Here is a 21,654-nt window from a genome sequence, read left to right as displayed (position 1 = left end):
ATCTCTGCTCCATGTGCTCTATCTCTCGGAATGTCTACATGACCTTGCTTTCCCGTGGGAAAACAGAGGCCCAGAGGGGCAGTGCCTAGGGCAAGGTTGCACAGTGACCACAAAGCAGAGCCTAGGTTGCCATCCCCTCCGTTCCCTTAAAGGCTGTGGGATTCAGAGACGTTGGAACACCGTGGCTGTGAAATAGTGAAAATACACAGTGGGAGGGTCACGTCCTGAAGCTATCGGGTTTGTTCTGTAAAAGTAGAGACGTGGTGGGTGACTTGAAAGCAGCCCAAGAGCAAGAAGCTAGGCTGCGTCCCTTTGTGTCACCAAGTATTCATTGGGTGCTCAGTAGCTGCCAGTCCCGGTCATCGAGTATGTGACGTTGAACGAGAAAATCAAGGCCTCCCTCTCGGTGGCTTCTCTCTGGGTCCCAGACGCAGCCGTCTGACCACGATTCATTCATTAACAGGTGCATTCATTCAGCGTGTGACTTCCATGTGCCGTGCGCAGAGCTGTGTGTGTGTGTGTGTGTGTGAGAGAGAGAGAGAGAGAGAGAGAGAGAGAGAGATGGGGTCAGATAATTGCCAGCTCCTGCATCAGGGCACCTCGGCTGGCTGTGGGGACACGGGCCCTCCTGCGAGAAGGGAGCAGGAGACCGGGATGTGAGTTCCACGTGGGAAGAGGTCGCCCTCTGTCCCTGTCCCCGAGGAAAGCTGTCTCAGGAGGAAAAGTCAGAAGACAGAGAGAGCAAGAACAGACCCAGAGATCTCAGAGGAAGCTGTTGAAAAAGGACGTTTTCAGGAAAAGACAGAGTGCAATGAGGCCTTGCATGCAGATCCAAAGCGAACACTTGTTAAGGAGTTAATGAAGCTCCTACAGGGAGGAATCCAGGCAGATGTCAGACCCGGGTCAAAGGCCAAGCTCAGCCCGAAGGTGTGGAGGAAAAGAATGCTAAAATGAATGCAGATGGAGGGAAATGTCTGGACAAGGCAGACTGTGCCCCTACAAGGGAGGTGAAAACCAGTTTGCAGATCCCAGACGGGGCTAGAATCAGGCAACCCAAACGTCTGTGTCGAATGGAAAAGACGCGTAGTTTTCATTGGCCACCAGCTTGTCTTGTTTTGTTGTTGTTTTCTGTAACAACAATGTTCAGAGGATGAGAAGGGATTCAGAGAGGCTGCAGGGGGCGGGGGGGTGCAGGCAGGGCCCGATTGCAGCCAGCAGGTGACCTGTGATGGAGAGTTTGCACTTGACCCTGAGACCGGTGCCGGGTTCTAAGTCAGGAGATGCCTTTCCCCCCGAGGATCCTTTGGGGCGTGGGTGGGGAGTGCTCAGGTACCTTGTCCCCCGTGAGCCCAGGTTCCTGTCCTGAAGGCAGGGTGCTGCCCTTCCAGCAAAAGCTCTTAGGACCTTGAAGCCCCTCCAGACCCCGGTTGGTTGAACAGCAGTCATGATGACACCACCCCGGCTGGGCTGTTTCCATGCGGGGACAAAGGCTGCCTCCCCTCTCCTTGTCCAGGGCTGTAAATAGCTCTCGCCGGCTTTGCAGGCTGAGTGCCTTTCTGGGGACAGGCTGGAAATGAGCACACCGAGGAGGTTTTGTGCAAACTGCTGCCTGCTTGCAGATTTACACGCCTGGCATCCTGCCGCAGCCCTCAGTGCCGTCTTCCCAGGGCTGAAAGCAGGGCTGCAAGAGGAGCCCCGCACGGAAGCGCGTGGACGCGCTGGGCTGGGCACAGGTGCCAGGAGGGAACTGGTGCTGGGCTGGCGGGGTAGCGCGGAGTGGAGGAACAACAGGCAGCAGTCAGAGGATCCTGGTTGGAGTTCCCACTGGACTCACAATGAGAACGACTCTAAGTGGTGGCAGCTCCATTGGCTCAGTATCTGCACCGGCCGGTGCAGGGCCTCTGCGTGAATCTGCTCATCTCACGCTCCTAACAAGCCGAGGAGGAAAATCAGACCCGGAGAAGGGACATGGAGACTCAGAAAGGGTGATTGCTTTGCCCACAACCAAGGGAGCGTTTCTAGCAGGAAGCCTGGGCTCCAAGGCTCCAGCGCCCTTGTGCTCAGAGCTAAACCGCACGGACGCCTCTGGGTCCGCCCACTGCTCCCTGCAGCCTGTTTGGTCATTGGCCAATGGGAGCAGTAATGTTTTTATGCTTGGTGATCCCAGCAGAGTTTGGGAGAATCAGCTGCCCCAGGGAAGGGTTGACAGTGCCCGCATAGCCCCTGCAGCCACTTGGGGCTGGGACCAGGCCCACCTCGGTTGCGCCCAGGCCCTCCAGGAGGAGAATGCTTGCTGGGCGCCCTGGGTTTGGGAACGCAGAGTGACCGTGGAGAAGTGGTTGGCAGTGATTCCCTGGCTCGCCAACCCACTCCTTGCTCATGGGTGAGCTGAGGCTGGCCCAGGCTATTTACTCCCCGGACAGGATTTGGCACTCGACGCTCCAAGAGGGGGTAGGAAAGGGCGGCCTGAGGTGTGGAAGGGCAGCTGGATGCCGAGTGTTTGTGGAGAGTCCTTGGCACCTGCTCATCCACAGAGCAGGAGCTCCGGTCCTGGGGCCCACTATCCCGGTACCCTCAGGCACCAACAGCCTGCAGTTTGAGCCCAGCAGCAGCTGCCCACCCTGTGGTCATCTGATACTGCAGGACCCCAGGAGGGCTGGCTGTGGGCCTGGGGCGAGGTCTGTTTCTTAGTCCTGTAAGGTTAAGGGAGAGGCCGGCATGCGTGCCCCAGACCTGGGGGCTTCTCTCTGCACCTCAGTTTCCTCAGCTGTAAAATGGCACCTAGAAGACTACCTGTTGGAAAACCACGTTGGAGGCTGTTTGGATGAGCGTAGCTCCGCGCCTCCTGCCTGCCGGACCCTGGGCTCTGCTTGGGCGACCTCACTGAAGTCTCCCAGTGAGACAAGTGGAAGGGGGCTCTTTTGCTAATAAGGACACAGAACTGGGGAGTTTGAAGCCACTTGGCCTGCAACAGGACCTGGCTCCAGAACCCATCTCAAACATGGGGATCATGGAGGACTTCCAAGTGCCAAGGAGTCAGAATCCCTTCTCCTTCCTTTTCTTTCTTTTTTATTTATTTGAAAGACAGAGTTACAGAGAGAGGTAGAGCCAGAGAGAGAGAAGTCTTCCATCCACTGGTTCACTCTCCCAAATGGCTACAATGGCCGGAGCTGCACCATTCCGAAGCCAGGAGCCAGGAGCTTCCTCCAGGTCTCCCATGTGGGTGCAGGGGCCCAAGGACTTGGGCCATCTTCAACTGCTTTCCCAGGCCATAGCAGAGAGCTGGATCAGAAGTGGAGCAGCTGGGTCTTGAACCATTGCCCATATGGGCTGCCGGTGCTGCAGGCTGGGGCTTTAACCAACTATGCCACAGTGCTGGCCCCTCTCCTTCCTTTTCTCTTCCTTTATTGATCCACTCTGTCTGTACTCACTGTTTTCTTCAGATTAATTTTTGAGAGCTGGTTGTGTGGCACAGCAGGTAAATTCGCCACCTGTGATGCTGGCATCCCATATGGGTACTGGTTCGAATCCCAGCTGCTCCACTTCCAATCCACCTTCCTGCTAATCTACCTGGAAAAGCAGAGGAGGATGGCCCAAATCTGTGGGCCCCCACACCCACATGGGAGACTTGGAAGAAGCTCCTGGCTTCGGCTTGGCCTGGCTCCAGCCATTGCTGCCATTTGTGGAGTAGACCAGCAGATGGAAGATTTCTCTCTCTCTGTCACTCTGCCTTTCACATAAATAAATAAATCTTTTTTAAAGACTTGTTTATCTATTTGAAAGGCAGAGTGAGAGAGGGAGGGAGACAGAGAAAGAGCCCTTCCATCCACTGGTTCACTCCCCAAATGGCTGTAACAGCCAGGGCTGGGCCAGGCTGAAGCTGGGAGCCAGGGATCCCATCTGGGTCTGCCACGTGGCTGGGAGGGGCTCAGCTACTTGGCCCGCCCTCCCCTGCTTTCCCAGGTGCCTTAGCAGGGAGCTGGGTCAGAAGCCCAGCAGCCGAGCTCAAGGCAGTGCTCGGATGTGGGTGCCAGCGTCCGCACAAGCTGCAGCTTAACCTGCTGTGCCGTAACGTTGGTCCCATTGCTGTTTTTTTCATGTTAGTTAATTTTGTGGGTAGGCAGTGCAGCCCATAGTAGTAATAATAATAATAATTAGCCGGAGTCTCGGCATCCCCTCGGCGCTGGTTTGAGTCCCGGCTGCTCCACTCCCTTCCAGCTCCCTGCTGTGGCCTGGGAAAGCAGTAGAAGATGGCCCAACTGCTTGGGTCCCTGCACCCGTGTGAGAGACTCTGAAGAAACTCCTGGCTCAGAATGGCCCAGGTCTGGCTGTTGCAGCCATTTGGGGAGTGCACCAGCAGACGGAAGATATCTTTCTATTTCCCCCTCTCTCGCTGTAACTCTTCCTGTCAAGTAAATAAATAAAATCTTTTTTAGAAAATAAACCAAAGTACAGATTTCACTAGTCCCTCCCTTTGTCAACCTGTGCCTGGCTGTGTGGGCGCACAGCAAGCTACTCCGGCCACACCCTGTTAGTTAACAGAACAGACTCGGGCCTGTGTTGGTAGGGGATTGAGGGGAAAATCCTCTCCTAGGGCCCTGAGACTCGGCACTTGCCATATTATTTCTTTTCCTTCTAGGGGAATGGAACGTGCTCCTAATGTCGCATCCTTGCCGCTGAACACGGCAAACCAAAGGTCAGGGCGTTGGTGCAGGTCAGCTATCAGCATGTCCATCTCATGCAAACGTACAAAGGTGTCGTTCCTGGTGCCGGGGTTTTGCTACCTGCCCAGCTGAATGCACACTGCCCCCTGCACACTTAAGGAGAGATTTGCTTGGCTCAGACCTTGGAAGGAACCAAAGGTACTTTGTAGGAGATAGTAGCCTGCAACTGTGATTCACCAAGGCCGGTAATCGTTAACCTGGAGAAGGTTGTAAAATGGGACACGTTCCTCTGCCGGGGTTTCCAGGAGGGTCGCTGCCGAGGCCCAGTGGGAGGCTGCAGGAACCCCCTATGCATCCTGTCCCCCGCCTGGGTGAGCAAGGCCAGCATCAGGGCCCAGGGATGCTCACAAGCAGAGCTCACGACCCGGGGCAGACCCTGAATGCAATGCCCTTAATGGGAACGCTTCTTAGAGCTCTGCTTTTAGAGGACAAAAGGACACGGGAAGCCCTGGGGTTGGCGTCTGCTCTGGGCGCTTCCCCTGCACAAGGGTCCCTCCGTGTCCCTGGGAGATTCCAGGACCCCTGCGCCTATCAAACTCTTAGGTGCTCAATCCCCTTAGGTAATGAGGCGGTATTTGCATACGGCACACCCCTTTCCATGGGTGTTAAATCATCTCTAAATTACTCACAACACCTAACACAATGTAAATGCTGGGTGAACACTTGGTATACTGTATTGTTCAGGGAACAATAACAAGACAGCACAGCCACCTTTGGCGGAGTCTGGGTGTGGCCACGCAGATAGAAGCTGACTGTGTTACACTTTGACCCTCACAAAACCCTCCAGGTAGGTCCTCTTCCTATCACGTTTCAAGAGTAAGGAGACTGAACCACAGAGAGCTTTAGGAACTTGGCCGGGATCATTTGCAGCTGAGGCCCTGTCTTGCCTGATTACAGTTGCTCACGGGCCACTCCCTCCAGCCTGGGGCACACCCCTGGTCGAACCCAGAGGAAGCCTTGCTGGCGCCAGGACTGGCTGCCTGCTTCCTTCCCTCTCAGGTGAGTTTGCCCCGCTCTGTTGTGGTTTCCCACTCCTTTCTCTGTGGCACTAGACCACGAGAGCTTTGAGGATGCAGGGTCTGTAAATTTTCTGTGTTACTGGCATCAGCCTAGGATCTGGCATAAAGGGGCCATGTGGTCCGTGTTTGTTGTATGAATATGTGACTACCTTACTTGGATGAATTTTTGCAGAGTTCTTGAGAAAGTTTGGTGTATCTTTAGCTCCTGAATTTGCTTGGAGGAAATTGTTTTGCTTTGCTTTACTTCGCACACATGAGAGAGAGAGCGCGCGTGCGAGAGAGCAAGTGAGCGCATCTGCTGATTCACTCCCCAAATGGCCGGAGTTGGTTCAGGCTAAAGTCAGGAGCCTGAAACTCCATCCAGGTCTCCCTCGTGAGTGGCTTGCCCCCCCCCCCCCCCTTGCAGGAGCCAGGTACTTCTCCTGGTCTCCCATGGGGTGCAGGGCCCAAGCACCTGGGCCATCCTCCACTGCACTCCCGGGCCACAGCAGAGAGCTGGCCTGGAAGAGGGGCAACCGGGACAGAATCCAGCGCCCCGACCGGGACTAGAACCTGGTGTGCCGGCGCCACAAGGCGGAGGATTAGCCCATTGAGCCGCGGCGCTGGCCGCCCCTTTTTTAAAGTAAGCTTTGTGTTGTAAGGCCATTGTAGATGGATAGGAGTTGGAAGAAATGGTAGAGAGATGCGTGTACCCTTCATCCAATGCCCCCCAGATGGACCCATCTTGCCAGCCTGAAAGCTGTCTCATACCACAACCAGGAAGTCGGGTTGCTGCAGCCCACCCGTCTTATCCGGAACCCCCCGGCTCTGTACACATTGACCTTGTACATTTTAAAATTGATTTTTGGGTTGGCAACTGTTAGTTGTCTCATTAATATGGACAATGCTGGCTGATCCCAATGGGGCGCTGGTTAAAACCGGTACCGTCTCAGAATGAGTCAGCTTGGGCTGGAGCGGCAGAGCAGACCCTGCAGGTGCACACTCACCTGGAGAATGGGTCCCCAAAGGGGCGTCTGGATCCTGAAGAACGAGAAGGATGGGTCATGACTACCCCCCCAAGGGTGCGGTCAGCCCGTGCGGTGTTGGGGGAACGTATGTGTTGCACAGTGTGCTCACCGCACCCCGCTCACTGGCTGCTGCAGCTCCAGCCTTCGCATCCCACATTGCAGGGCTCTTTCCTCCCCAGGCGCCCCCTTGGTTATAAGTGGATCCACTTATGTGGATCCCAGCTTGGCTGTTTCTGGCAGTGAAAACCTGGGCCAGCTGCTTGGCCTCTCTGTGCCTCACCTGCCAAATGGGGGCAATAACCGCATGACCTCCTAAAGAAGGTAACACATGGGAGGCGCCCAGGCGCGTACCTAATGTGCCCGCTGCTTGATGAGCATCGAGTCACGCTCGGGGCCCACGAGTTCTAATCAAGCCGACTCCTTTCACCTGCGGAGCGTCTCGTGGTGCTTTTCCTCTACGCACATTATAACGAAAGGAATGTCTCCCTAGGAGCCATGGAAGACCCCGGGGTCTGGGGGGACTTGGTGGAGGCCGTTTCCCTGTGTGTGTGGAGCCAGTCCTGTGGCTTGAGCCTCAGTGTCCCCATAAGGAGGATGGGTATGATAACAGGACTGCCCCACAGAATGCGTTGGGAGAGGTTGGTTGACAGGACGCATAGTAGGTCCTCAGGGAAGAGCCTGCTATCAGGTTAGTCCTCTCTGAGCCTTGTTTCTATGGGTCTGTTAAACGGGAGAGCTGAGTAGCATCTCTGTGGGGTTTTTGTGCGGCTCTGGAAGGTTTGGATTGGAGGTCCCGGTTGCCTCGCGCTTGGCTAACAGAGGGGCTGTGTGTCCTGGAGGAGTGGTGGAGTTGTGTGACAGATGAGCTTGCAAAGCTGAGAACGAGAGATGGGGCCTGGGCCACGTCTGAGCCGCAGAGGAGGAAGCAGAGCAAGCTAACCTGAGTTCAGTTTTGTTTGTTTGTTTGTTTGTTTTTGACAGGCAGAGTGGACAGTGAGAGAGAGAGACAGACAGAAAGGTCTTCCTTTGCCGTTGGTTCACCCTCCAATGGCCGCCACGGCTGGTGTGCTGTGGCTGGCACACCGCGCTGATCCGATGGCAGGAGCCAGGTGCTTCTCCTGGTCTCCCATGGAGTGCAGGGCCCAAGCACCTGGGCCATCCTCCGCTGCACTCCCTGGCCACAGCAGAGAGCTGGCCTGGAAGAGGGGCAACCGGGACAGAATCCGGCGCCCCGACCGGGACTAGAACCCGGTGTGCCGGCGCCGCAAGGCAGAGGATTAGCTTAGTGAGCCGCAGCGCCGGCCCTGAGTTCAGTTTGCCAGCGCCCCGGCTCCTTGTCTGTCCCCGTCAGCCCGGTGCCATGCCCTGGCTCTCCACCACCCTGCACGGAAGAGTCCCACCCTCGCCTGGGCATGTGCTTCGGCAGTGAGGGTGGCGTGACAGTGCCACATGGGTTTGGGGGAGAACTGCTGAGTTTACAGGCCTGCTCCCTGCTGGAGCTGGCATTGTGGGAGAGGGAGGAGAAGTCCTCAGAGCTTCCTGTTAGAAGACGGGGACGAGAAGCAGATGGTGCCCGCTGGTTGTGATAAGAGGCTGGTGCCTTGCTGCGGTTTTAATTTTCTGCAGGAGCCCAGTGATTGCACGATTGCACTTCTCCACCTCTGCAGGGTCACCCCTCCTGAACACTGTGCTCTTCAATCCGCAGGAAATCCGGGCAGCCAGGCAGAGCCGGTCCAAATCCCACTGCCAGACCCGGTCCAAACCCACTGCCCTTGGCTACAAGAGCTGGATGAGTTTCACCTGACCTCTGAGCCCCCAATTCCCCCTCAGCACACTGCCGTTGCATAGCAAGGTGTTTAAGAGAATCCTTGATATCTGGAAATCAAGCCGACGCCGCGGCTCACTAGGCTAATCCTCCGCCTAGCGGCGCCGGCACACCGGGTTCTAGTCCCGGTTGGGGCGCCGGATTCTGTCCCGGTTGCCCCTCTTCCAGGCCAGCTCTCTGCTGTGGCCAGGGAGTGCAGTGGAGGATGGCCCAGGTGCTTGGGTCCTGCACCCGCATGGGAGACCAGGAAAAGCACCTGGCTCCTGGCTCCTGCCACCGGATCAGCGCAGTGCGCCGGCCGCAGCGTGCCGGCCACGGCGGCCATTGGAGGGTGAACCAACGGCAAAGGAAGACCTTTCTCTCTGTCTCTCTCTCACTGTCCACTCTGCCTGTCAAAAAATTAAAAAAAAAAAAAAAGATATCTGGAAGTCAGCGTAGAGCGAGCATGGGCAAAGCCTGACCGACCAGGGGGCCCTCGGCTTTCTCTGCCCCTGTTTTCATCTGCCAAGTGGGAGGAAACTTCCCCTGGAATGAATAGAGTTGTGAGTAGAGAGAGCAGTTGTTAGGAGTCCACTAACCAGAGCAGTTAGCCCCTGGGACAGCAGCTCAGTTACCTGCCATTCCTTGGGGTGGACCAGCTGACCCCAGAGAGTGGCCAGTCCGTGCTCAGAGTCCAAGAGCCTGGGACCGGGGGGAGTTTCTGAGCTGATCAGGTGTAAACCAGGTCCTTCCCCTGATGCCTGCGGCCTGGACAGGGTGTTCATTCCCTGAAACTGACCCCAGACCAAGCAAGGGGCTTCCTTAGTCACTCAGCCACAGTCTGCCTTCTGCTCGTTTCTCTCCCGCTTTGTCACTTAGCAGAAATGACAGCCACCGTGCAAGGCTGAGCGGGGACTAAATCCAGGTCTGAGGGCAGAGGTCGTGCTGTAACCCGAGCCTGTTACTTCTGTGGCCTGTTGTGGCCTCTGTTCTGCCCGTGACTCAGCAGGGTTGAAGAAGGACCAGAGTGATCAGGGAGGGGGGACCCCTGGGGTAGGAGGCCGCCTCTGCCTGGGAGCTCTCTGGAAACTTGGGGATCAGTCATCTCCCTGGCCAGCGGCTGTGGCAGCTGGGTTCTGGAGTTCCTGCCTCCAGCTGGGCTGACGAGACCACTGCAGCCGTGACCCAGGGCTGTTCGTGGGGGCAGAGCTGTGAAGCCGGCTCTCAGACAGGCCAGACTGAGCGGACTCTGGCCACCCATGTCTCCTGCAGAGGAAGCTCCAGGCTGAGCCATCCTTTGTGGGGTTCAGTTTTTCCTCCCATCACCCGAGACTATATCAGCGTTCAGCACCTGACCTCCACCGTGCGCTCCTGTGGAACAGAGGTGAGGGAGGGAGGTGAGGAGCTTGCGGGACCAGTGCTTCAATGAACAAATGGGAAAGCCGGGACCTTGGACAGAACTGAAGTGTGGTGACTGAGGCAGTGCGGTCCAGTGGGAGGTCAAGGAAGGGCTGCCTGGGGGACGGTGCAGCGATGGAGAAGCCTGCGGCTCAGAGCCCGGGGGAAGCTCAGTCCCTCAGAGGCACAGCAGGTGCATGGCAGGGCCCCACTGGGAGGCCTGCAGGGGTTTCTTCTCTTTATGATCAGAGACCTAGGGTAGGCGATCAAGGAGGGACTCACATGATGTGTTCCACTTTAAAATGATTTTTCTAACCACCCCCAGCAAGTTGGATCGCAGGCAGGGAGACTGCGTAGGGGGCTGCTGCAGTCTCCCAGGTGCAGGTGGAAGGAGGTGGCGTGGGTTCAGGTGGAGACCTGGAAAATGTGTGCAGTGAGGTCTGGACATCAGGACGTGCAGTCGGTGCCTGGGGTCAGCCCGAGCCCGGGAGATGTTGAGCCACAGCCTCCTTTTCCTCGTGTGTCTAATATAAATATATTTGTGTGCATTTTAATTTTCTATTGGAGAGATAGAGACACTGGTTCTCTCCACGGATGCCCACAACAGCTGGGCTGGGTCAGACCGAAGCCTAGAGCCAGGGGCTCTATCCGGTCTCCCACACGGGTGGTAGAGACCTGAGCACGTGGGCCCTCTCGGCTGCCCCCAGGGTGTGCATTAGCAGGGGCTGGAGCCAGGGTTGAACCCAGGCACCCCGTGTGGGACGCTGGCATCTTAACCTCCAGGCTACCCCCCTGCTCACTCGCCTGTAAATTGTACATGCGGCGACGATCATTTGTAAGTGGGAGGTGGCGACAAGAGTACCTGTCTGACACGATTGTCATAAATATTCATGGAGAGGGCACAATCGGTCACCAGCGTCCTTGGGTTCTGCATCCATGGATTCAGCTGACCACAGATTGAAAATATTCAGACAAAAATAATTTTTATACTGAACATATATTCACTTTTTCTTGCTATTATTCCCTGAATATTATAGTGTGAATTATTTACTCTGTGTTATGCATTACAAGTAACCTAGAGGTGATTTAAAGTCTACGGGAGGATTGTGTAGGTCAATATGCAAGCCCTGCGCCTTTTTATCTAAAGGACCTGAGCATCATGGCTTTGTCGTCATGGGGGGAGGGTCTGTGTGCTGGAACCGATTCCTTGCCACAGACCCTGAAGGGTGATCGTCTGTTCCTTTCCCAGGCTCACTGTAACACATCACCACGAACTCAGAACAAGAGATCCATTGTCTGGTGGCTATGGAGGCCGGAGCTCCAGAGCCCAGGGCCGCAGCGTCGTCTGCGCCGGAGGAGCACTGGGGGGAGCTGAGCTCCTCTCTCGCTGTGGTTGCTGGCGCGTTAGCAGGGAAAGGCAGTGTGTGATGCTGAAGGGGGCTCCGCAGGGCTGGGGTCCGCGCGTTCTTACACTGCAGCTCCTGGAGCGGAGGGTGGTGACACGCCAGCTTGGTAGGAGGAAGAGAACAGACCTGTGGCTTGCAGGCTCGGCAGGTGTTTTCTGTGACGGGCCGGATGGTCACTGTATTCTCAGCGCTGTGGACCATAGGTTTCTCTTGCCCCGACTCTGCCTTTGTAGCACAAAAGCAGCCGTAAACAAATGGGTGTACCGGTGGTATAATAAAACTTTATTGAGAAAAGCCAGATAGCGGCCCTAGTTTTCCGTCCGCTAGCCTAGAATTTGAATCCTCAACAGCATCTTCTTTCCTGAGCTTCCAGGAATTCCAGACTTCCAAACTCCAAGCTTTGTCCTCCACTGTCTTGGGATCAGTCGAGAAGTTTCCCTTTGTATCACCTGCAAATGCACCAAACTCCCTGGTGGTGCTGCCCTACTTTGGACTTTAAGTATTTCCACTTGGGGACTGGAATCCACTCTGACCTGGTTCAATGCCAGAAAACTAATGTCCTTTTTATAGTGCATTTGGAAGCTCAGCTCCTCTTTCCACACCTTCAGAGGCCAAACTGAACACAAATCAATGGTCAGATGCCTCTGGGGCTCCTGTTAATGCCAGGTCAAGTTCTTAGTAGTTGTTTTCCTATAATTAAGTGTCTAGACACAATCGGCTGCCACCAACTCAGGTTTTCTTCACACCGTACTACAGTTTCTCTCTGTAGAAAGAGAAAGCAGGAGGGACTTTTTTTTTTTATCTCCAAATATTGGATAAAATCAGTGATATGGGTCATTAATGAAGAATCAAGCCAACAAATGGTAGAAAATAGTTGACTGCCACTCCATAGCTTCATATCCAAGATAAAACCATGTTAAACCAAAAATAACATTTTTCCAGCCTTCTTTTATTGTGTGTTGGTTTATGGTTTTGTTTTTGTGCCTCTATGAAATTATAGCCAGACTGCATATAAAATTTTATGGTCTTTTTTTCTCATTACAGTGGTTCAAAAATCATTCTCTGTCTTCTGACATAGTTTGTGGCAAATTTCAATATCATCAAGGTCTTGTACTACAACTTACTTGAGCAATCCTTTCCTGTTGGTTGTTTTCAATATTTTTGGCTGTCTGCTCTTCTAACTTACACTGCTCTGAACATTTCTATGCAGAGAACTGTTGCTTTACTTAGGATTACGTGAATTAGCTGAATTTCTGGCTGAATTTTTTGAGATCAAAATATTTAGTACAGTTGGCCTTCTGTAGCCCTGAGTTTTATATCCATGGATTCAACAAACCACAGATTGAAACTATCCAAGGGAAAAAAAATGGACCCGTACTAAGAAGGTACAGACTTTGTTTTACTTGTAATTCCATAAACATTAGAGTAGAACAGCGATTTATGCAGCACTGCATTGAATTAAGTATTGCAAGTAATCTAGAGCTGATTTAAAATAGGCATTTAGCCCAGTGGTTAAGATGCCCACATCCCACCACTGGAGCACCTGGGTTTGATACCTAGATCCAGCTCTTGACTCCAGCTTCCTGCTAATGCAAACCCTGGGAGGCAGCAGGTGATGCTTCAAGTAACTGGGTCTCTGCCACCCATGTGGAAGACCTGTACTGGGTTCTCACCTCCTAGCTCCAGCCCAGCCCAGCCCCAATCATTATAAGCAACTGGGGAATGAGCCAGCAGTTGGGTGGCACTCCTTTTCGCTCTCTCTCTTTTAAAAAATAACAAAGTAACAAAACCCTCTCTTCTGACTATTTACAAAAAATATAGGAAAGGATGTGCAGAGGTTTTTTGCAAATACCATTTGCACCATTTTATATAAGGACTTGAGCATCTCTGGTTTTGATATTCACAAGGGATCCTAGCACCAGTCCCCTACTGATACCAAGGAATGACTTTATCTTTTTATCCTCTAGGACTACGTTGTTTCCCAAAGGGGAGGGACTCAAAGTCCTGTCCAGCAATATCTGGAGAGAGAGACAGAAGTGGTTTTTTTTTTTTTAAAGATTTATTTATTTATTTGAAAGGCATAGTTACAGAGGGTAGAGGCAGAGAGAGAGGTCTTCCATCTGCTAGTTCACTCCTCAAATGGCCACAATGGCCAGAGCTGCAGCAATTCAAAGTCAGGAGCCAGGAGCTTCTTCCAGGTCTCCCACATGGGTGCAGGGGCCCAAGGACTCGGGCCATCTTCTACTGCCTTCCCAGGCCATAGCAGGGAGCTGGATCAGAAGTGGAGCAGCCAGGACTGGAACTGGCACCCATATAGGATGCTGGCACTGCAGACAGCGGCTTTACCTGCTACAACACAGTGCCAGCCCCCAGAGGTGATATTCTAACTCTTAGACCTGAGGTCAGACATACAGTAACATAACTCTTAGGTGGTTTGTTTTGGTGGATGTATGAGTGGATGGCTTTGCTGGTTGGTTGGTTGGTTAATTGTTGGGTAGGAGTTGGGGGGTTGGTTGGCTGTGTGAGTGGTAGGTGGATGCGTGGGTTTGTTGGTTGATTAATTGGTGGGTGGGAGGCAGGAAGGTTGTTTGGATGGCTGGTTGACTGGTTACTTGGGAGGGTAGGTTGGTTGGTTGCTTGCTTGGTTGGCTGGTTGGCTGCTTCTCCCTTCTGTGCCACAGATCCCTGTGCTTCCCAGGAATCAGGCATGACACGAGTTAGAAAAGAGGTAGGCAGGGGTGGGTTAAGAAGTTTCAGAGGCCTCATGAAGGACTGGGAGCCAATTTTGTGCTGACCAGTGACCAGCTAAGGGTGCGGAAGCAGGAAGACAGCTCTGCTCCTGCAGTTGTCCTGGGGACCAGTGACTGTGGTGGTTTGGGGGTAGTGATGGAAATGAAGTAGACACCTTAAAATTATTTATTTTCTTATTTGAGACTCTGGGAGACAGAGAGTGACAGGCAGAGAGCTCCTATGCACTGAATGATGCCAGACGCCCACAATAGCTGGAGCTGGGCCAGGTCCAAGCTGGGGAGCTGGCAGCTCAGTCCGTCTTCCTGGTGGTTTTCAGGGAGCCAGCTACTTGCGCCAGCACCTGCTGCCTCCCGGGGTGTGCATTAGCAGGAAGGTGGAATCAGAGCTGGAGCCAGGAATTGAACCCAGGCACTCTGATAAGGCCGGGAACTAACCACCAGGATAAATGCCTGCTCCTTTTGAAAAAAATTTTTCTTTTCATTTATTTGAAAGGAAAAGAGAGACGAACATGCAGAGATCTTTATCCACTGGTTCACTCCCCAGATGTCCAAAGAGCCAGGCCAAAGCCAGGAACACTTGGAGGTCTGAGCAGGACCTAAAACTAGAACTTTGTTCTTTCAGTTTCATTGGACTCCCTTGAAATTATCTCAGCCTTGGCAGTGTTTTTCTGTGTTTGTTTCACCCTGTGGTTAGGTAGCTTCCTCCACGGTCCCCAGAACAAGAGAGATGGTACCACCTGGCTACCTTCAGGGCACAACCTGTTCTGATGGCACAGGCCAGATGTTGTGTCTTATCTAGGGAGACTTGGTGGCAGGGAAGGCAGTCCTGAGCCTCAGTCTCATTCCCCAACCTGGTCGGGAGCTCACTGTGACAGGAACGGTAGCACAGAGAGCCATGTTCTCTGGACATGTTAGCACCTGCTCACGTTTCTAACCAACGTGACTCCCGAGTGCAGGGGGTTGGGAGCAGTGGGCGGCATCATCCATGCGTGCTCATCTGTGACTTCCCGTGGCTTCAGATGTTAAGCATTTTCCTTCATCAGTACAGAAAGCCCCACCTCATTCTTTCTGTTGAGTGCATCTTCTTCTGTGTTGTGGGTATACCAAATCTATTTAACCAGTTTGTACCAATGGATGTTCCTTTCAGCTTATATGTCAGTGAGACAGATTCCATCTAGTAGATTTATGCCGGGGGAAAAAAGTGCTTTGGGCATTTAAATAAAATTTTATAGATTTTGATCAGTTGCTCTCCAAGACATCTGTTTAAATTTACCCTCCCGTTGCACTGGATTCTGTCCTGGTTGCTCCTCTTCCAGGCCAGCTCTCTGCTGTGGCCCGGGAGTGCAGTGGAGGATGGCCCAAGTACTTGGGCCCTGCACCCCATGGGAGACCAGGAGAAGCACCTGGCTCCTGCCTTCGGATCAGCGCGGTGCGCCGGCCGCAGCGCGCCAGCCGTGGCGGCCATTAGAAGGTGAACCAATGGCAAAAGGAAGACCTTTCTCTCTGTCTCTCTCTCTCACTGTCCACTTTGCCTGTCAAAAAAAAAAAAAAAAAAAAAAAAAAAAAAAAAAAAGAAGAAGAAGAAGAAGTCAGTGTGGGGGAAGCAAGGGGAGGGTCAGGTGGCAGCTGGAGACACATCAGAAGGCTGAGGCAGCCGGTCAGCTAAGAAATAAATGAGCACCTGCACTAGGGCGATAGAAAGAGAAGGGAGCACAGAGCCCCGAGGGGGTGCAGAGTCCAATCCGGGCCTTGGAGGGGAGAGGGGTGGTTAGGAGGGACGAAGCAAGGACTCCTTGTCTCTGGCTTGGACAAATAGGCAGACGGTGGCTCTGTTCACTGAGAAAGGGAGTGGTGTAGCAAAGGGAACAGCGTCGTGTTGCACCTGCTGCAGGTATCTGCTACACCACGGAGGAGGATTCCAGGTCGTCAGATCACTTGTGAAAACCACGAGCGTGCCGAAGATCTCCCAGAACTGGATGGGTGGATGGAAGGATGCATGGCGTGGACCTGCCAGGGCTTGAATGTGGTTTGTGTGTATTCCTCAAAGGGTCACGCGCAGGCAGCTTGCTCCTCAGTGGTGGTGTGGAGTGGAGGGGGACCCTTAAGAGGTGTAGCCTTGGGGGAGGTAATAAAGCCACTGGAATTTCACCCTCATAAGAGATTAATGTAGTTCTCGGGACCCCAGTTCCCACAGAGGTGAGTTCTAGAAAGAGTGACGCTGGGGCCGGCGCCGTGGCTCACTCGGTTAATCCTCCGCCTGCGGCGTCGGCATCCCATATGGGCATCGGTTCTAGTCCCAGCTGCTCCTTTTCCCATCCAGCTCTCTGCTATGGCCCAGGAAGGCAGTGGAGGATGGCCCAAGTGCCTTGGTCCCTGCACCCAAGTGGGAGACCAGGAGGAAGCACCGGGCTCCTGGCTTCAGATCAGCGCAGCTCCGGCCATGGCAGTTACTTGGGGGGGGGTGAACCAACGGAGGGAAGACCTTTCTCTCTGTCTCTCTCTCACTGTCTGTAACTCTACATGTCAAATAAATAAATAAAAAAAAAAAAAAAGAAGAAAGAGTGACGCTGGCCCTTGCGTGGCTCTGGCTTCCTGTGTTGCCACGTGAGTTTTCCCTCTTGCATGGGCTCCCACCATGATGCCATCTGCCAATTTTTTTAAGGTTTATTTTATTTATTATATGTCAGAATTACAGAAAGACAGAGACTGAAAGAATATCTTCCATCTGCTGATTCACTCCTCAAATGGCAGCAATGGCCAGGGCTAGGCCAGGCCTAAGCCAGGAGCTTGTTCCAGGTCTCCCGTGTGGGTGCAGGGGCCCAAGCACTTGGCCATCCTCCACTGTTTACCCAGGCACATTAGCAGGGAGCTGGATTGGAAGTGGAGCAGTGAAGACTTGAACCAGTGCCTATATGGTATGCCAGTGCTGCATGTGGCAGCTTTACCCACTGTGCCAAAGTGCCAGCCCCATCTGCCATTTCCAATGCAGCCAAGGGAACCCTCACCAGCAGCCAGAGATGGAGCCACCCAATTGTGGACTTTCAGCCTCCAAAACTGTGAGCACAATAAAGCTCTTTTCTGGATAAGTACCCAGCCTCAGATATTTTATTATCACAACAGAAAATGGACCGATACAGGATGAATGGATGATGGGTGGATGGGTAGATGGATGATGGGTGGAAGAGAAGATGGATGGGTAGACGGAGGGGTGGAGGGAGAGAGGTGGCTGCATGCATGGATAGATGGACTGAGAGAAAGAAACATTCTATTTAGATTGAACCATATGAAGTGGCTGTTTTGTTCAGAAATGATGAAATACTTAATGTTATACAGACTCAGATATTTTAGGGGAAAAGGTAGTGATGTGTGCAGTTTGAAATTCATGAAAGATAGAAAAGATTAATGGATGGATGGATGAATATGTGATAGAGCAGGCACGTTCACGGTGGTGGGTATACAGATATTTATTGTAAGATCATTTCAACTGTGCTGTACCTTGCAAGGGTAACATAAGCCGTGGGAAGCGCTTTCCGATGCTAAACGTTGGCAATCTCATGTGGTTCCCTGGGGTTTAGTCCAAGAGATCCTTCCAGGTTCCCAGTCTGTGGCGTCAACAGCTGTCCCCTGCAGGACCCTTTGGACTGCTCTGCCCAGCCTGGGCGCCCAGGGTTCGGGTTGAATGGCCCCCAGCGTGCTGATGACTGCACTGAGTACCCCGCTATCAGCCTGGTAATAATTATAGATTTCCTCTGTGATCTGAGCCCATGGGTTACCCTGGCAACGGCGTAATAGCTCGGCTGAAGCGCTGTCATGGTGATTTAGAGCCAACACCTCTCCCAGGCAGCCTCCGTCTGGGTGCCCCCACCCTCTCGCCGTCGTCATGGCAACGGATGAGCTGCATGTGACCGAAAGCCCCGTGCCCCCCGCCCCCACACCCTCACCTCCCTTCCTGTGATCCTCCCCTTCGGCTTCTGGGCCCCCTCTGGACACACGTTGACCTCCCCCCGCCAAGCTGGGGCACAGTGGGGGCTGCTAAAGTAACTCACCCCCTCCAGGTCCCCACTGGCTCTGAGAGGGGACTAGGTGGACCACAGAGCTGGAGCAGCCCTGCTGAGTCCCCCAAGGGCTTGGAGATGGCCTGCTCAGAGCCCCTTGGCGGCTGTGGCCACCCCGCCTCCCTGAAGCCTTGGGACTCTGCCTGGCGCCTTCAGGGGTTCCTGAGCCTGAGAAAGAAAATCCCAGGAAGAGGCCCCTGCAAGGGAAGAGGAGGAAAAGTGGCCGATTTCAGAAGATATTGAAGACGTGCCCTTTCTTCTCTCGGGCTGTGCTGAAAATATGCTTTGAAAAAATCTGGGTTTTTTTCTCTGTTTATCTCTCTCTTTTTTTTTTTCTTTTCTGTATGCATCTTTTCCTTTGCATTTCTAAAAACCCCTCTCTGAATCCGCCTTTCAGTCTCCCTCCCTCCCTCCCTCCCTCTCTCTCTCTCTCTCTCCCTCCCCCCCTCCCCTCTCTTGCCCCCCCCCCCCCCAGCCTTCTTTCCATCCCTCTCCCTCACATGCTTGCTGGGTACATCCTGTTCCCGAACCTGCCTTGCTTCCGAGGGGCCTTCTCTCTCCTGTCCCTGAGCCCATGTTCTGCGGATTGCCTGCAGGTCCAGGGCGCCCTCCTGAGAGGGGAGCTGGCACGGCTGAGGATGAGCCCAGCCAGCCGTGCCCCTGGGGCTCTGCACAATGACACAGAGGAGGCGTTTTAAGCGGGCGAACTGGGCTGGCTGCAGGACCCTGACTACCAGGCACCGTGAGTGCAGGGGTGTGTGTGTGTGTGTGTGTGCGTGCGTGCACTCACCTGGGGAGGTGTATCTCATCTCAGGGAGGTTTTGGGGTGTGCAAGTATACGTGCGCATGTGTGTACTTGTGTGCCAGCTCTCCTGCGTGTGGCTTTCTGCGAGGGACAGGCAAACCTACATGACAGATTTCTCAAGAATGCTTTGTAGAGAGAAGACAGCAGGAGGAGCCTCTTTCAAGTGGAAACAGAATTAAGATGGATACGGACATGATGGATGAGGAACTGGCTGTCAGCCGTAGGCTTGCAGATCCACCGTCTATGCAGGCGTTTTCTGGGCGCAGGAAGTGGAGCGAGGGTCACCTTGAAAAGGCATTTGTGCTCAAGCTTCAGAATAAATCCTTGCCCTCCTCCCGGGACTGAGACGGCACGGACACACCCCTTCCTCCTCGGAGCAAGGAGGAGCAGAAGGCGCATTTTGCGTTCTTGACGGCCGTCTGCTCTGAGAGCTTCCCTGGCTCACACGGAGGGAGGGCAGGCGTGGGGATGCATTGGCCGGCAGCTCCCCCCACTCCCACCCCCACCCCTAATCTTTTACTCTTGCAGTCAATTAGTTCGTCTTTGTTTTTTTTTTTTTTTTTTTTTTCTTTTTTCAGGGAAACAACCCAGGCCCCTAGAGGCAGCCAGAAGAAAGCAATTTCAGAAAACGAAATTTCCAGTGCAGGGCAAGATGTGGGAACCCTGGCAGCTCGCCACTGAGTCGCTGAGCAGTCGGCATGTGGGGCTGGCAGCTGAGGCCGCCCTGCCAGGGGGTCCTTTGTGCTCTGCTCTTCCCTGGATACTTCGGGATGGCAGGCAGTGGCTCTGGGTGAACAATGACTGTGGAGTGCGCACTGCCCAGTGTTCCCTGGGAGAGAGGCTCAGACCGCACGAAGTTTCTAGTCCAAGTAGGAAAAGACCCCACAGGGTGTTCCCCACCCAGAGGCTTTGCCACCACCTGCATTGCCCCCAAGACGCTGTCCTCTGTTCCTCGCCCTGGCCTCCGTCTGCCAAGGCCGCCTTTGCTTACCTGCTGGGCTCTGATCACCTTTAAACACCACCCAGTTAACACCACACGCGAGCTTTTTTTTATTTTAAGATTTTATTTATTTACTTGAGAGGTAGAGTTACAGAGAGAGCGAGAGAGAGAGAGAGAGAGACAGAAAGGTCTTCCATCTGCTGGTTCACTCCCCAAATGCCCCAAAGGCCGGGGCTTGGCCAATTCAAAGCCAGGAGCCAGGAGCTTCTTCTGGGTCTACCATGCGGTGCAGAGGCCCAAGCACTTGGACCACCTTCTACTGCTTTCCCAGGCCACAGCAGAGAGCTGGATCAGAAGAGGAGCAGATGGGACTCGAACTGATGCCCACAGGGGATGCTGGCAGCACAGGCAGAGGCTTAGCCCACTATGCCACAGCTCTGGCCCCACACACACCACCTTCTACCTGCCCGGGACAGCCTTGACCTCTGGCAGCCTGTGTCCCTCTGACCTCTTTCTCAAATCTGCCCATGAGCTGAGGTTGACTTGAAAAATGTTAAGACAAAATACATACAGAGCAGCTGGCCTGGATTCTGAAAATGTCAGTGTCACAAAAGGCAAAACAGCTGAGAAATGGTTCTAGATTAAAAAAAAAAAAAAGGCTCAAGAGCCATGGGCTCGGCCGGCACTGCGGCTCAATAGGCTAATCCTCCACCTTGCGACACCGGCACACCAGGTTCTAGTCCTGGTCAGGGCACCGGATTCTGTCCCAGTTGCACCTCTTCCAGGCCAGCTCTCTGCTGTGGCCCGGGAAGGCAGTGGAGGATGGCCCAAGTGCTTGGGCCCTGCACCCCATGGGAGACCAGGAGAGGCACCTGGCTCCTGGTTTTGGATCAGCACGGTGCGCCGGCCACAACGCGCCACCCGTGGCGGCATTGGAGGGTGAACCAACGGCAAAGGAAGACCTTTCTCTTTGTCTCTCTCTCTCTGTCCACTCTGCCTGTCAAAAAAAAAAAAAAAAAGAGCCATGGGCCCAACTGCAACCTGTGGGCCTGGGGCGAGGGCAGCAGAAACAAGCACAGAGAGACGGAGGGGCCCACGGGGAGATCTGCACACAGGCTGTGTGCCATTCTGCTGTTTTGTCCATGATACAGCAGATTTCACTCTTACAAAATGTATCGCAGATAATTTTCAGTGAGGAGACGTGAGACAAAGTAGTTGTTCTTAGAAGACAGATGGGGGGCTTTAGGGATGAAATATAATGTCTGCAACTAACTCAGCTCGGAGGACACATGGGAGATAACAGAGCGAGAGAGAGCCAGTGTGACAAATGTCAACAATTGGCGGTTCTAGGATTACAGGTGCTTGTTGAACTGTGCTTGGAACTCGCCCCTGAGTCTGAAAGTTTCTGACCAGCCACTGCCAGCCCGCTGGGCCATGTAGCCTTGGATGTGAATTCATCTCCTTTAATCCTAGCAGCCCGGGGGGAAGGGCTCTGTCATACCCATTTTCCAGTTTTCCGGTTGAGAAAACAAAGAGCCTTACGGAAGCCTAGGCCGAATCTCACATTATACCTCCTCCTACCATTATTGTCAGATTACTAAAGATAACAGTCTGATACCTCCCAGGATTTGCGACCATCTGGCCCCTGGGCCATACAAGGTCCATTAAATCATTTGGTCTGGTTTTGCCAAGGCAGCCACAGGCAGGACTCAAAATCCAATAAATCTATAGCAGGCTAATTTTAAA

At 53.7% G+C, this 21,654-nt stretch overlaps 1 protein-coding gene across 6 annotated transcripts in view; it reads left to right on the top strand.

Moving 5' to 3' along the window:
* The window catches only part of ABAT (4-aminobutyrate aminotransferase), a 100,258-nt gene that overhangs the window by 7,682 nt on the left and 70,922 nt on the right, over positions 1-21,654 (top strand). The window contains exon 2 of one of the 6 annotated variants that reach the window (XM_089321234.1): positions 4,640-4,696. The exons of 1 other annotated variant lie outside the window; for it this stretch is intronic. The gene's annotated coding sequence lies outside the window, so the exon portion shown is untranslated. Of the gene's footprint in view, positions 1-4,639; positions 4,715-5,591; positions 5,724-9,508; positions 9,939-18,666; positions 18,906-21,654 lie in introns of those variants that run through there. 4 more of the 6 variants (XM_089321235.1, XM_070064693.2, XM_051847394.3 and 1 more) reach the window with 4 other exon arrangements.

This window comes from Oryctolagus cuniculus, chromosome 19 (assembly GCF_051225735.1).
Source record: "Oryctolagus cuniculus isolate XC-2025 breed Fujian yellow rabbit chromosome 19, ASM5122573v1, whole genome shotgun sequence".
NCBI lineage: Eukaryota > Metazoa > Chordata > Mammalia > Lagomorpha > Leporidae > Oryctolagus > Oryctolagus cuniculus.
This window is presented reverse-complemented; position numbering and strand designations above follow the sequence as displayed.